The sequence below is a fragment of the Neofelis nebulosa genome, chromosome 5 (assembly GCF_028018385.1).
Source record: "Neofelis nebulosa isolate mNeoNeb1 chromosome 5, mNeoNeb1.pri, whole genome shotgun sequence".
In the NCBI taxonomy this organism is placed as follows: Eukaryota; Metazoa; Chordata; class Mammalia; order Carnivora; family Felidae; genus Neofelis; species Neofelis nebulosa.
The window spans coordinates 24238243-24250848 of record NC_080786.1 but is presented as its reverse complement, the minus strand read 5'-3'; the positions used below and the strand labels follow the sequence as shown (position 1 = coordinate 24250848).

Genomic DNA, 12606 nt, shown 5'->3' with positions numbered 1-12606 from the left:
CAGTTCAAATCTATGTTGTTTAAGGGTCAACTGTATTCCCTCCTCTTCTATTTTTTGGAAGAGTTTGAAAAGGAATGGAATTAATTCTACTTTAAATGTTTGGTAGAATTCACCTGTGAAGGCATCAGGTCCTGTACTCTTCTTTCTTGGGAGGTTTTTGATTACTCAATCTCCTTACTAGTGATTGGTCTGTTCGAATTTTCTATTTGACATGATTTAGCCTTGGTAAGTTCTAAGTTTTCAGGAATTTCTCTGTTCTTCCAGGTGCCTAATTCTTTGGTGTATAATTGTTCACAGTAGTCTCTTATGATCTTTATATTTCTTTTCTTTTCTTTTTTTAATGTTTATTTGTTTTTGAGAAAGAGAGAAACAGAGCATGAGCAGGGGAGGCACAAAGACAGAGGCAGACACAGAACTCAAAACGGGATCCAGGCTCCACACTGTCAGCACAGAGCCCAATGTGGGGCTCAAACTCACAAACTGTGAGATCATGACCTGATCCAAAGTCAGACACTCAAATGACTGAGCCACCCAGGCACCCCTGATCTTTGTATTTCTATGGTGTCAGTTATAATATCTCCTCTTTCATTTCTAATTTTATCTTTTGAGTCTTTTTTTTTTTTTTTGACATGTAGCTAGTTTTGTCTGTATTTTGGAAAAAATAGCTCTTACTTTCACTGATATTTTCTCTTGTCATTTTTGTCTCATTTTCATTTATTTTTGCTCTTTGTTATTCTCTTACCTTACGGCCTAGTTTGTTCTTTTTCTAGTTCCTTTAGGTATATAGTTATTTGAGCTCTTTCTTTTTTCTTACTGTTAACATTTTTCACTATGAACTTCTCTCTTAGAATTTCTTTTTGATTTGATTAGGGATAATTTTTATCATCTTTTTATTTTTCTATATATTCCATCCTTTCTACCACAGCTTTTACTTTTATAATCAGAAAAAATGCTTGCAATTTTTTAAAGGACAAAAACGATAAATGTGATGGGAATGGGTACTGAAAGAGATCACTTTGCAAAAGGATCTGGGTTATTCTAAGCTGATATAGAGGACTTAAAAAGTTAAAAATGTGTTAAACCCAGAATGATTTGAGGGCATCAGCATGCACATAGAATTTACATAGAGAGACCAAGCAAGAAGAGAATAAAGAAATATATACTTAACTACAAGGGATGGTTCTATCTAAGGTTTATCCCTTCTTCAAATTTTGAGATATGACCATTTGTACCTGTGTTCTCACTACAGAAGAACCAACTAAGTGCTCTGGTGTTTCCCAGCAGTTACCCAGCTTTTTGACCACAACATGTGATAGCTTGTAGTGAATATAGAGAGAGATGAGAAGCATGGAAAAGATAGATAAAGGGCAGCTTGACTGAGATAGAAAACAAATGGATTCCATTTACTTCCCAATGAGTCAGTCATGAGCAAGTGATGTAAAGTATGATTTACACACAGGTGATGTAAAGTATGGTTTCTGAAATTGCAAAGGCAATCTGTTATTAAACAGGGAAATAAATTTAGTTATGGGAAGCAGCATGTAGTAAGAGAAATATACAAAGATTAGAATAGCATAGAGCACTGCACACATTCCAGGTAGCTAGGGTAAAAACGATTTCAGCTTTTGTTTCACTTTCATTGGTACATTTATGCCTGTGGAAATTGGCTCATAAATGTAAATTTTATTCCTTACAATGGTTGTGTTAAAATAAATGTGAATTCCTCCTATCTGAGACACCTTCAACTCTAAGTTCAATAATTCTAGTTTGGTACTCCTTTAACAAATTTAATGAAGGTGTCGGGGAGGGGGACAGAAAGAGATATGGATACCAAAAGCCTTCTATATGGAATGTGCTGGAAGTATGCTGGCAGGAAAACATTTTTTAAGGCCCCCTATGAAGGCTCAGTTAAAGGAGAAGGAAAACAATACGGGAAAGGGTAAGGAAAAGATTGGAAACTGATGACTAGATAGATGTAAGAAGTGGAAAGAAAGTAATCAGGGAACTCTGAGTAACTGTTAGAGAACAACATCATTCCCTGAAAAAGCCTACAATCTAAATCTGGCAGACTGTGTAAACGCACGCGTGCATGCACGCACACACACACGCACACACACACAAATGAATCTCCAGAACATATTACTATAATAAGGATATTTTATTGATAAGTGTTTATGCCCCCCCCCCAAACTCACATGTTGAAATCTTAATTCCCAATGTAATGGGAATACACGATGAAATGGGAATATAGATTATAAGGGTGGAGATGTGGAATAAGCTTAGGAATTCCCTGAGCTTGCAGGGATGAGTTAACAAGGCATAAAGAAATAGAAAGTCATAGGATATACACACCCAAGTTTGGGTAAACAAGCTTAGGTAAATAACATTAGGTAAATGGGGCAAAGGCCCCCAGTATAGGACAAAGGTATAGGAACAGGGAATCTCAGGAAGAAAACATCCAAGATGAGGTAAACAAGATTAGGTATTCAGGGCAGAAAGGCCCCCTAACTTAGTACAGCAGAAAGCTGCTTTCACAGGAAGGAAGGACCAAATTAGGTAAACAGGTAAATAGGGCTACAGACCACAGTGGGGCAAAGTTGCCCAGAGCAGAGCTAATTAGCAAAAGAAAGATGCCTTGCTGACTGTGAGGTAGCATGCTCTGGCTTTCTTGTCCCCTAGGCCAGTTTAGGTAAACAGAGGTGGGGCCTCTCTTCTGCTGTAAACAACCTTCCACCCAGATTTTGTTTTGTATTTACCCAAACCTCTAACATCACGTATCTCCAAAACCCTCTTCCCCTCCCCCCACCCATGAGTTCATGTTCATGGTTTCGTTGTCTCTTTGTGCATGTCCATCACACTTGTAAGCCTTCTGATCCTCATAAAAACAGAGCAAGGACTCTTACTGGGGACTTCTGTCTCCTCCCAGGACATTAGCCTCTCTCGCATTTTTAGTCCTGCATCCCACTTTCTTGCTGGACAAGAGAGGACTCCAGACCCAGAGTCTATGACAGGTGGAACCCTCATGAATGAGATTAGTGTCCTTATAAGAAGAGACCTTAGAGAGGTTTCTCACTCCTTCCACCATGTGAGGACACACAAAGAAGATGGTGGTCTGTGAATCAAGCACTGCATCTGCTGGCACCTTTATCTTGGACTTCTCAGTCTCTGTGAAGACTGTGAGAATTGTTACAAATAAATTTCTGCTGTTTGCAGGTCACCAAGTCTATGGAATTTTTGTTACAGCAGCCCAGAGACTAAGACAGATACTGATAGCATCCAATTTTTAAATGTACATTTTGAATAAATATATGCTTACCTTTCAGGAGACCTTTATTGATCCAGAAATCTAACTGACACCTGAAAATGCATGCTCTAATCTGAAGATGACTTCAGATTCAGTACAACAGAGTTCTCCAAATACAAGTCTTGGTTGGCAAACAGGAAGCAAAGAAGAATGAAGAAATAGAGATCACTTGAGTTTTCCCTCAACCAAGCTTCTGACAAAGAAGCACATACCTAGAAAAATAAATAAATAAAATAGCCTCACACATTCCTATCCCAAAAGGAACCCTGAACCAAAGCAAACAATAAAAAGGCAAGCTGAAAAAATTTAGGTCATACTATTTTAAGCTTTTGGACAAGTGTTAGCCTACTCACTAATCACTCTTTCTATCATCTATTTTAACTTCTGGAAGAAAGGAAGCCATTTTATTTTACTTAAAATAAATGGTACTACAAAAACTTTAAATCTAAAACACCTCCATATGAAACAAATCACATTACAACTTCATTTCATTGACATGAAAGTGTTCAAATAATAAACACACTATTCTAATACATAGTAAAATAATAGCAAGTACTAAAATTACAAAGAATAAAAAAATGGAAAACTGCCATTTGAAAACAAACATGGGGAAAAATTCCATTGAAAAGGATTCCAAACATTAATAAAATGTCAAATTCAAATAGTGATGTATCAGTGCAACAAGTAAATATTATTTGTGATGTAAAAAGTAATTTCCCTAGCTTTTTTGCATAAAGAAAAAGAAAAATGTCTTATCACCTGTAATTAATATTCTTCCATAAGTCATATGACACAGATACAATCTACATGAAATCTGCAAGAATGACAACTGACTTTCTTAAATAGCTATCTAACGTAAGTAAAGAACCTCTTAATAATAATATCAAATTACTAAACATTACTATCACTTTTCCCTAGATTTCATTCCATAGAGTTTACTCCCTATAACCTGTTAGAACTTATTAGTAGCTCAACATAGGTACAAAAGGACAAAAGTAATTAGGTACTATAATGTGAAACATAAATCAATACCACAGAACTGAAAAGCATTATGTCAACAGATATAACTGAAACCTACTGAGATTCAAAAGAAATTATTTAAAACACATTTTAGCATCATATGCTATTAAAACCAAGTAACAAAGTATGATTTGTAAAGAACAGATGAACGTGGCATTGACCTCTAAACAGATGTCCAGAAACTTTTATGCTCTTGTATTGAATACAATTCATGTTCTGTTTGTTTGATAAAGAGAATAATTTATTACGTTCTGATGTAGCATTTCCTTATTTTAACTTTCAATCTTATCTGAAAAATTACCAACAATTCATTTCTAAATTATACAATATATGTGTGAAAGATACCTAAATACAGTCTACGCCTCCTTGGACAGTAATATAGTCACATGCTTTTTCTGTATGGTTGAGCTAAAAATTGCTACATGTCTCCATTTCTTATCTTTCCTTTGTAAAAATAATTTTTATTTAATTTTAAATTATTTAAATAAATTTTATTTAATAAATTTTATTTATTTTATAAATATTTATTTATATATTTAATAAATTTTATTTATTAAATTTATTTAATTTAATAAATTTATTTAATAAATTTTAAATTATTTAAATAAATTTTATTTAATAAAAAATTTTAAATAAATTTTATTTAAAAATAATTAAAAAAAATTTTCATTTTATGAGTGGCTCTTTAGAATGAAGGACATTCAAATATCTTTCAACTATTCCAATATATGTGTATTTCACAAATGTGTGTTTATATAATAGTTAATCTATATTGTCACACTACTGTGTCAATACTATTCAGAGAATGATGGCTATTACTTCATAATGGCTATTCATAACCAAAGAAAAACTGCTAATATAATCAGTATCCTGAGTAGTTATAATTTGTTTTATTTCTAAATACATACTTTACACTCAGGTCAATTCTACATGTCATACATTGCTCCGAAAGTAATTTACTTTCTTGCTCTGACAGGATATATCCAATGAAATATTTTATTGGCATGCCATCAGAGAAACCAAAAAGGAGAAAAAGACCTACAAGGCAGAGTTAGCTAACAGAGGCTTTATCTCTACAGGAATACTGTATGAAACTAGACTTCTTCAGCCATCTATATGCAGAGAACATGTTTACCATTAGTCTCACTGAAAGGATATACCAGTTCTTTTTCTAGTTATCCTCTATGGAATTGCATAAATATTGAGAAAATCTAGAAATAGATATACACATGCACATATAAAAATTATTGTCAGTGTATAAGTTACTGCTGCCCTGGGACTGCAATAATTTATGTAACATCTGTTTTCATATTTTTCTAATTTTTTTCCTAATTAACATGCATATTTAACGCATAAATGCTCAGACCACCTCGTTTTTCTGCTGACTGTGCCTCTTTATTTTTGAAGTTGTGCACTCCTAGGGAGAATTCAGGAGAGATGGAAACCAAAATCTTATTCAAAGCAGTAATTTTAAAATGTAAACAACAGTACTAAACCAACTTCCAAGAAAATACTAAAGTCTTAAGAGTCTTCAGAAATAAAAGTTCAAGCTGCCAACAACAGTCATGCACCTGACTTGAGGTCCAAATACCAACGAGCAACACAGAAGCTTAATTCCAATATTATATTAATCTTCTTGATTCCTTTTTAATTTTTATAAAAGCTGAGAAACCTACTATAAAATCTATGATTATTTGACTTTGAAAATTCTGGTAGCATTTTAAAATTGTTATGCCGTAGGCAACAAACATACATGAACACGCTCCATATGGTAAGCATCAAGAAGTATGTAACCAGCTATATGTCTTTGAATTGTAAGCTTCCAAATCCTGTGCAGATGTGAGGAAAGGGGGAAGTTTTGACTCTGAAGCTACATTCAAGTACAATCAACTTCTGAAAGATCTTAATCTGTACTGGGAAATTTAAAATTCAAAATACTACTTATCTTTATTTTTAATAGAAAAAGTAAAATTAGAGGCTGATCAAACAAATGCTACAATAACTAAAGTATTCCCAAATAACAATGTTTAATATGCCAACACTGTGACTCCATCTGTACTTACCTCACTTTAGAATTAAACACTTTGTATTTTAATTGCCTAGTTATGTATTTCAGGCAGTCATTTATTACTTCTCATCTGTTGTCAGGGCTGTTCTAGGCCTTTGTAAACACGGAAATTCTCAACCCTCATAGAACTTACATTTTACTTGGGATATCAGACAGTATCCAATAACGATGCAAATACGTAACTGTAAACAGAGATCAACGCTATTAAAAACAGGGGAAGGGGTAAGCCATGAGATTTAATAACAGGAGATTTGATTTAGCCCAGAGGTCAGCAAAGACCTAAAGACTACTTAAGATGAGATCTGAAAAGTATGGGGCAGTCTAGGAACAGCAAGTACCAAGGTCTCAAAGCATTATGAGAAAAGCACATTCTGAGTCAAGAAAGAGAAGCAGAAGGGCCAGTCACAGCTAGAGAGGGAACATATGTGAGACAAAATGGGGCAGAAGAAGTCAATAAGGCAAAATTACCACAGGGTTTTAAATATAGTATCGATCAATTACACATTGAAAAATTACCAAATTTGGCTGAGTTACGGAGACGAGCAAGAAAGGTAAAGGGGAGGAGTTAGGTGTGAGGTGACAGATTAGACTAAAGTGGTGGTGGTAAAGATGGGGAGAGAAGGCAGGAAGATTTATGGGCTAACAGAAGAATTTGGTAAAAGATTCAATTTTGTGGCGAATGAAGCTGGATAACAATTCCATTCAGTGATATAAGGAAACCTGGAAGAAGATCTGCTGTTGGAAGAAAGAGACCAAATTACACTAGGGCATATTAAAGGATTACCTGTTGGAGATGTCTTGCAGGGATTTCAATGTAAACATCAGAGCTATAATAGTCTGGAGATTTAAGAAAGGTCTCGGCTAGAATCAAATTTAGAACTTACTAGGATATGGGTAGCAACAACAACAAAAAAGGCACCTACATTGCTTTTCCCCCCTGAAAAATTCCCTATGCACATGTTGTATCTTCCTTGTTTCTAGCTATCATACCACATTGGAACAGAAAAAAATATATACTTCATAATGTGACAAAATCATATAGCTTGTAAATGGTTAACTTCATAAGGCATATATGCCTTATCTTAAGTTGCTAAATAATAGTCATCATTTACTGAAATGCCTACTTGGGTTAAAAACTATTAAAAATATGCTGAAGCATTCTAAAAATGTGCATCAGGTCATTAATCCTCACAATAACCTTAGAATTGAACAATTATTGAGCCTACTTTTTAGATGCAGACACCGAAGTTAGGGAAGTGTTAAGAGTTGCTAGTAAAGCCAATAAATGAGAGAGGCACACTTCCAACCCAAGCATATCTGAATCCACAGCCCATTTTCTTTCCACTAAAAAGGAGGGTAGCAGGTATCGATCTTTAAAATAAATTTACCTCAGTTTCAAACCTGGCCCCAGAAGACCACTTAAGCTCTCTTAAATATCCTCATCTGCAATTCCTACCTTGCTAGGAAATACTGACACTTCAGGGAACATATAAAGTGTGTTATCACCATTCACATGATCCGTCACCACAGGAGTCACAGTTGAGAGAGGGCTCAGAGCAGAAACTAAGACTGACACTGAAAGTTTGGGATATTTCACAGCATAGGTCAGGGCAGGTCATCAGGTACAGTACCTCAGCTCATCCTTGTTCTTCCCCTCATGGAGGAAGAGTAGTTTCCATCAAAAGAGCAGATGCTAATATGATAAAAGCTGTAGGTGGAGAGTTCAGCAATGTTTCTAAAACATTACAATGCACAAAAATCACCTGAGAGGTTTTTTTTTTTTTTTAAGTTTATTTATTTATTTTGAGAGAGAGTGTGTGTGTGCATGCATGAGAGAGGGGCAAAGAGAGGAAGGGAGAGAGAGAACCCCAAGCACGCTCCATGCTGTCAGCACAGAGCCTGCCTTGAGGCTCGATCTCATGAACCAGTGAGATCATGACTTGACCTGAGAGTCAGACGCTTAACCAACCAAGCCATCCAGGCACCCCCTGAGAAGCTTCTTAAAAATGGAGACTGCCAAGCAGATCTTCTCAAGGATTCTGACACAGAAATGGAAAAGATGCCCCTTCAAGCTTTCTAAAAGATATCTACCTACAGCAACCACTTTCCATTCTTTAGCATGTGTTTTTTAAATTATTTGTTAAACATATATATTTTTTTAGTCCAATTAAATTGTACCCAACTTAATATAAACATTGCCGATATTTTTCTTAACAACTACTGTCAAGGTTCCTTCCCAATGGAAAGAAGGATAATTAAACAAAAGTAGTTTTAATGATACATAAAATGCCTCCATCAAAACTTATTTTCCTTAATATAGATTTTAGTCTTATGATTAAAACTAAGTCATCTAGGGATATATATGTCAAAAGACACAGGAATGTTTAAAGGAGATGAATGGTTCATAAAGAACATTTTGCCACAAAAGTTAACCTTTGGTGAAAATATATATATATATTTGATTAAAGAATGCTGTACTTATGTAAGAGGGTCTAATACAGTAATAGTTATTCAAAAGATGGATAACAAGATTACATGTAACCCTGTCAAGTGACACCAATGAAAACTAATATATACTGGTACCAAAGCAGCATTCAAAAAAGAAAATGTCTACTCTATTTCCAGACACTTCAGATCACTTAAAAATGAAAGTATGTCTATCTTTCCTTCTACATGAACCACAGCTGTCACTGTGGAAGCATATAGTCCAATCATTGTCCCAGCGGCTCCCATCAACTTGATCTACTGGTGCCCTGAGTCAGGGCTGCCTTAACAACATTCTAGTGACCTAAAGGTTCTAACAAATTCCATGGGGCACATGTGTGGCTCAGTCAGTGGAGCATCCAATTCTTGATTTTGGTTCAAGTCATGATCTCAGAGTCATGGAATCAAGTCCCACATCAGGCTCCATGCTTAGCATGGAGCCTGCTTGAGATGTGTTCTCGTTCTCGTTCTCTCGTTCTCTCTCTCTCTCTCTCTCTCTCTCTCTCTCTCTCTCCCTCCCTCCCTCCTCCCTCCTCCCTCTGCCCCTCTCCCCAACTTGTGTGCACATTCTCTCTCTCTCTCTCAAATAACAAATTCTAAAACTCCAAACTTTCATCCAAGGCTAACTGAATTTAATTTTTTTTATTTTGAAATTTCAAGATGGATGTTGTTAAGACATATTATCTGTGAAGCTAAATATGGGCAGTTAAAATTTTAAGTTTATGACATAATATCTCCTTGTGTTTTTATGACTCAAAAAAAATACCCATTCAGGTTTCTGTTTTTGATCCCGTGATTTACATCAGGACCATGATAGGGAATAGAAAACTAAAGATAATAAAAGTTGCTTGAAAAAGAAATTCAGTAACAATAACATTACTACTATACTGTGCTGCTGATATTTACATGGTATATCTCATTTAATGTCTCCTCACCTCCACCCTAACCACTTAACAAACAAACAAACAAACAAACAAACAAAAAAACAGGGGCACCTGGGTGGCTCAGTCAGTTAAGTATCTGACTCTTGATTTCAGCTCAGCTCATGATTTCACAGTCATGGGATCGAGCTTGTCCTCAGGTTCTGCAATTACAGCACTGAGCCTGCTTGGGATTCTCTCTCCCCCTCTCTCTACCCCTCCCTGACTTATGCTCTTCAGCACATGCGGTGTCTCTCTCTCTCTCTCTCTCTCTCTCTCTCTCTCTCTCTCTCTCTCTCCCTCCCTCCCTCCCAAAATAACAATAATTTACAAATTTAAAAATTTAAAAATTTTAAAAAGCTAAGAGGAGCTTGAGCACACTAACTTGCCCAAGATCTTATCATTAACAACTGGTAAAGCTGGGATTTGAATCCATGTGATTGGAACCCAGAGGCCACATGGTCTTAACCATTATAACATGCTATATTAATTTAAAGGCAATATTAAGTGTGATTTACCTGACCATTACTCACTCTGTTCATGAAATCCCTTAACTCTATAAACCTTTACACAGCCAAAAATCCCGAAAGTACTGACACAATATAAATCTTTCTTTCTGTCTTTTATGGTAAATGAAATGCTTCCACATTGTTCTAATAATAAAGCATATCTTTGCTTCCTAAATGACCCGCCATCTTGAAACAGTGTATAACATTATTTTCTCACAGTCAGGCTCATTTTCACTAACCACAGTCGGTACCAAGTTAGATCCCACACTACCAGAAGCTCCAGGCAAGACAGAAACCAATGTATATACAGTGCAAGAAAATAACTTTTTGTGATTTAAAGATTATATCTTCTACTATTTCTCTTGGTGCCAACAAGATAACTTTTCTTCCCAAATCTTGGTTACATTTAGCATTCATTTAGAACCAAGCTCTAAGTACCAAGTTTGAATCAGCTTTAGAATAAGAAACAGATCAGTCTCAATCACTCTGTATATATAAATAAACCAAAAGAAGCCAGTCAATTCTGAGAGTTGCTTTGGGAACTTGGGGTTCATTCCAATCCTGAAGATCAGTCTAAGCCCTGAGAAAAGTTAGAAAATTCCAGGAACTGTGGTTTCCCTAAGAGAGCTGCAGATTCAACCTGACTCCATGAGATGAAAAATTCCATTAAGCTTTAGTCTTCATCCATTTCCTCTGGCAGACATAAGGCATGGGACTTTTCAAAGTACACATCTTCCACAGTACAATAAGGAAGTAAACATATTTGTAATTAAAGTACTCCCTTCTTTTAAGTGTGTTCCTGTAACTAACATGAAAATAAGATTTTTGAAGAAATTATTTTAGATTAAATAAGCTGAAAGTTTAAGTATTGTCCATAATTTTATTTTGTATTCTAAATTCTCAGTTCCAGACTAATTAAATTATTCCACATCTCATTAACTACTCCTCCTTATGTTATTCCATTTGTTTCAGAGTTCCTTTTTTTAATCTGTTGCCTTTTTATAACATTACCTGTCACCTTTTATCCATGAACACCGTAATTTATCCTGTTCAAACTATGCAAAAAGAAAAACTCAAACCATACTTGATTATGCTGGAGGAAAGTCTGTGAAAGTATTCTAGAATTCTGGGGAAGCTTTAATTCTCAGAAAACAGAAGTGGACGAAACTAATTATAATAAGAAAGAGAACAGATAATAAGTTAGCTCTACAAAGGACTCAATTATTTAAGATTTATTTTTTCTGCTGCGTGGCTCATGACTTTCCCATCACTTGCTTCACTACCAAACTACTGTTCCTTTATTGATCTCACTACCTATTAGCTTCTTCTCAAAAAGAAATAAAGGAAATCTAAACCGGATAATGTTGGTGATCATTAGCAGCATAGAAAAACGGCTGAATCAATTATCAGGCACTGGTATTTTTGAAAGATAATTCCAGTGGTGGTGTAGCGTACTAGCAATGAAACTGGCATAGTAGCTTCAGAAATGGGAGGACTGACAAAGAATAAGAGGAAAAAATGGGGGCACCTAGACATAAAAATGGAAGAAGAGAAATAAACTTAGTAAATTTCCAAGGTTTCTAATTTAGGAGTAAGGCAAAATGTTTATACTATGAAAGGACTAAAAGAAAGTAGGAGGGGAAGGAGTAAGAAAAAAGTTAAGAGAAAAAGCACATACTATATCACTTCATATCTTACAGCTATCTCAGTACCTCGTACCCCTAAAAATGTTTCTCTGTGAATAAAAAAATGAAATAGCTCGATTTTATTTTTGTTAACTTTTATAACATTAAGTAATTTGAATTTGCTTACTAACATGAAGTTTCTTATTTCTTTCTTCTTTTTTTTAATTTTTTTTAATATATGAAAATTTCTTGTCAAATTGGTTTCCATACAACACCCAGTGCTCATCCCAAAAGGTGCCCTCCTCAATACCCATCACCCACCCTCCCCTCCCTCCCACCCCCCATCAGCCCTCAGTTTGTTCTCACTTTTTAAGAGTTAACATGAAGTTTCTAAACTCACAACTAATTCCATAACTACTTGAGACTTTTTTTTTTTTTAATTTCCTAGATTCTAAACAACACTTCTGGAAGCCTAGAAGTGTCTCCAATTGTAACTCTCTTTTAAAAGTTGCCAAATTGTGGTCTCTATGATTCATCTAATATCTCACTTCGAGCAACTAACAGGTATAAATAATCCAGCTGAATTTTAAAGTTTGCATAAGGTTACTCACTCAGTAGTAACACTCCAACAATATAAATACCAAAAGATCATACCTGTATAAGTGTTTTCGGTATC

The 12606-nt window shown here is 35.2% G+C and overlaps 1 protein-coding gene across 7 annotated transcripts in view; it reads right to left on the bottom strand.

The window, feature by feature from the left end:
* TBC1D5 (TBC1 domain family member 5) overlaps positions 1 to 12606 on the bottom strand; it is a 537582-nt gene that overhangs the window by 397236 nt on the left and 127740 nt on the right. For 2 of the 7 annotated variants that reach the window (XM_058729800.1, XM_058729801.1), the window contains one exon: positions 3317 to 3516. The exons of the other annotated variants lie outside the window; for them this stretch is intronic. The gene's annotated coding sequence lies outside the window, so the exon portion shown is untranslated. The remainder of the gene's footprint in view (positions 1 to 3316; positions 3517 to 12606) is intronic. 7 annotated transcript variants of the gene reach the window in all.